Below are 4,429 nucleotides of genomic sequence, written 5' to 3' on the forward strand. Positions count from 1 at the left end.
GGATTTTTGGTTTTGCCCACCCATCTAAGACAAATAAACCTGACCTTGCTTCACTATATAAGAATTTCCATTTTAATAATCCCCCACATTTCTTCCCCATCTGTGGTAAATTATCCAGTCATTCACCCCGGTATTGTTACCTGCCTTTGGACTGTCACAACGATAAGGATATGGGCTTTTGTTCACTGCAGTTTCAGTTCTTCTTGCTGAATAAAATGTGGCAGCATTGCACATTGTGAGTACAAGAAAATAATTATTAGAATATAATGTGTTAAATTTGCTTAGATAAGAGGGTCCAGCAGTAGATGAGAGGAACAGGGAAGGATTTGTCTGTGTGTTTTAGTTTGGCTTAGCTGTAGGCCTGAGAGTGTGTAATTGTTGAGGGACAGGAATTTATGGACACTGGGGGTCTGCCTGTCATAAAAGGAGACAGGAAGCTACAGTTGGGGATTGCTGATGCTTGTACCTTTAATAAAAACTCATAATTGTTATAAACTTAGAAGTAGGTTTGCAGGAGACTCTCCACACGCTTATCTGTAACTGTAAGACAACAAGGGGCCAATGGCCCAGTGGATGCAGGGTGGGGGTCTCAGTGTTTGTAATCTGTTAACTCTGTTTTGTATGTTGTCTAAAGGAATTTGGTTTAGCTTGGGTGAGGAGATTACTTTTATGACCGGCAGGAAGTCACGTACACAGAGACACACACACAGTGCTTTGGCTGTTACGACACACCCACACCTACATGCACACTCACTCACGTGCACTCACATGGACACACGGGTATGTGCACACACAGGCACTCACGTGTTCGTGTATACACACACAGTCACAAGTTTGCAGCACACCATGGGGGTTTTATGATAGGGTCGCTTCTACAAAACTATGTTTCACAGACAAAGGAGGGAAGATTTGCAGAGGGACACCGGCCTTGCACATCTCCCCTTCTAGAAGTGCACGCTTAAATGAAGATGAATAAAGATTAATAAAGGTTTTTGTGAAAATGACTACTGAGTCCGGTGCCGTCTCTGGATGCCCGAGGAATAAAAGAACCGGGGTGAAACTGATTTCGTAACAACATCTACACAAAAGATACCAAATTATGGAATTAAAATGTTATGACTAAATTTAGGATTTTGTGTTATTTAAATGGTAATTGGGCAATAGTAACTACATAACTTCCTCTGAAATTCTGCCTTTTAATTCATAAGAAATAGGAAATGGCATCACCTTTTCTGATGTAAAGCTTGTTTACAGAAGTCCAGCGACAAATGTCTTCACCAACCTTTAATAGAAGACTGTAGGCGGCCCAATGAACATAAGCTTTAATGCAATACTGATTTCATCATTAGGTTCTTTTTCTTTTGTAATGTCTGAATAATTTCCATTTAGAAATACACAGAGACCCCAACAATTAAACACTTGGTGAAAATGAAAAAGAAAATCTCCCTTTTCCGGCTCTACAGGTTTATTTATGATTGCATTTAATTATTAGTTTATTATTAGTGGCTAAACCTATAGACTATAGTGTAACATCTTGTTTTCAAATGAGTCCACATATGCTGTCTATTAGTTTCTGCTATACATCATTGATTGATTTATTTTTAATTTATCATGTTTACAAATGTCAAGTAGTCACAGTACAAATGAGACCACATCATTTTACATGTTTAAACAAGGAAGGTTTATTAATTAATATTCAAATAGACATAACATTATTTTGTTTATATGTGATATTTTAAAAGAAGCTGTCAACTTAGCTCTGTAGAGTGAACAATCATAATGAAAAAGTTGATTTTAATTTATAGACGCAAGCCGCACTTCATATTTCTGACCACCAGATGCTACTAAAGAAGACTGTGTTCAAAGGTTTAGAGTAATGAGCCCCTTTTGAATACACACTTCAATCCTTCAGAAAGCTTCATTTGCCCACCACTAGCTGCCCGTCCCTGAGACTGGTTCTGCTGGAGGATCGGCTGGAGGGTCCAGATGATCAGAATCAACCTTTTGGTGATTTACTTGCCTGGATGATTGAGCATTCATCAAGACTGTTAAAGGGATGCTTTTCCCTTCCCACTGTCGCTAAGTGTTTGCTTATAGGGGGTCATCTGATTATTAAGGTTTCCTTTTGATATTGTAGGGTCTTTATCTTCAGGTGACTGTTGTGAATTGGCACTATATACATAAAACTGACATGAACTGTATTATACAGACATCGAGTGTGAGACCAGATCAGATGACAAGGATATTCTGCTGTTGTGGATCCTTGTACCAATGTCTAAACACAATGCACACACACACACACACACACACACACACAAAACACAAAAAAAAACACAACAAACAAACATGTACAAAGCCTCTAGCAAATATTATATTTAGAGTTTAGCAACATTTTTTTTGCATTTAAATTTAATAAGTCTCACAAAATAATAATAGATCAGTTAGGACTGACATCATTGTTTTGATCACACCTGATGAATATCTTGTGATTTGTGACCACACTTGCCTGAGTGCTTCTCAGTTCTCAGAAAAACAGAAGCGGCATCATTTGTCACACCTCTAAAATAGTATCAGCATTGCCAAGTATCAAACATCCAAAAAATGGTAACTAAACAATGAAGTAAAATAATATGATTGACATAGACTCTTACTGCAGAAGCACAGTTTTGTAATGCTGTCTAATTATCAGAATCTGTGTGTTCATAGTCTGAGGCTGCAAATATAATTGCAATATGTCCACACAAAATATGCATGATTCCCATCTCCTAAAGTCAACTGTCGACACATTACGTAAGTGCATATGGATGTACTATGTTTCAGAACATTTTAAATAAAAATGTTGTTTTTGTCTTTGGTTATGAATCAAATCTGAAAGATACTATGAGCTTACCTACCTTAAAACAAACAACACTATAGTCTCATGGGGAGGAGACATTAACCACAGGAAGTAGATACCACATTTCTGCTCATGACAGAGTGCAACAGAAACCTTTGAGAGATGCTAGACTGAGAACAGGAGATAAAAGAAGAAAAAGCTCATAATTTGGAGCAAAGATTTTTAATATCTTTCTATTTTAGATTTTTTTTTTTACTTAAAGGTAAGGAAACAAATATATAACATATATTTAAACAACAATCAAAAACTTGTATTTATATTACAGTTTACTTTGTAAAGTATTAATTACTGACAGAAAGTGTTGTGTTTGCTGTTTCCTCAACAGCAGCACCTGGAAGAAATTAAATTTATTGTCATAGTTGGAGGTGAAGTCACTTTACCTTGTGAAAATGGAAAAGATGTTCATGAAAGATGTCACAATAATACCTGGCTCTAATTGATTAGAGAAACAATAAAACAATAATGCTGCTGTAACACAGGAATTTAGCACCGGCTGCCAAAGATGCCACAGCTAAATAAAGCAGCGCGGGTGTTACAGAAAACCTTTCTCACGTTATAAAAGGACAAAGGTGAAGATGATGGTCATTATGACTACAGACAGTCATCAGACCATCAGGTCAGAGGTCAACATTTAATTTTATTTTATTTATACAGCGCCAAATCACAACAACAGTCGCCTCAAGGCGCTTTATATTGTAAGGTAGACCCTACAATAACACTTACAGAGAGAAACCCAACAATCATATGACCCCCTATGAGCAAGCACTTTGGTGACAGTGGGAAGGAAAAACTCCCTTTTAACATGAAGAAACCAGAACCAGGGAGGAGCGGCCATCTGCTGCGACTGGTTGGAATGAGAGAAGGAAGACAGGATGAAAGACATCCTGTGGAAAATAGGGAGAGATTAATAACAAGTATGATTCAATGCAGAAAGGTCTATTAACACAGTGAGTGAGAAAGGTGACTGAAGAAGTAGTGACATGACATGATATTTTAAATCTTCACATAGAACTTCCATTGTGTTGGTAATACATACAACACTAAGTAACAATCTTAGTTTCTGAGTTTATAAGGCTGTTTGGCAATTTTCAACCAATAAATTATTAAGTTGACCTTTGTAATGGGGAAAATTTTGGTTTATCCTCATATTTAGATATAAGCATGCAGATGGCAGCGCAGTGGCAAAAGCCCTCCTATCAGAGATCATCTCCAGATGGGGTATCCTGGAGAAAATCACAAGTGATGATGGCACCCATTTTGTAAATCAGGCACTGAAAGAAATCAGTGTGAGAGTGGGGTTTAGATTACAAACACATTGTGCATGGAGGGGCTGTAGAAATAGCGAAAGATTCCTTGAAAACCTCCAGCACACCTCAGTCCCTATGAAGAGTTGTATGGATGAGCTGCCAGAATGGGGGCTGAAACCCCAAAGTGGACAGGCGTGTCTACAGAGCTATGTAACAGTGAACTGATTGTGTATTGTCAAAATCTCCCCAAGACTCTCTCGCAGATACACCAGACAGCAAAGGCAGT

Source organism: Haplochromis burtoni, unplaced genomic scaffold (genome assembly GCF_018398535.1).
Source record: "Haplochromis burtoni strain Fernald_Lab_line unplaced genomic scaffold, NCSU_Asbu1 Contig_126, whole genome shotgun sequence".
Lineage (NCBI taxonomy): Eukaryota > Metazoa > Chordata > Actinopteri > Cichliformes > Cichlidae > Haplochromis > Haplochromis burtoni.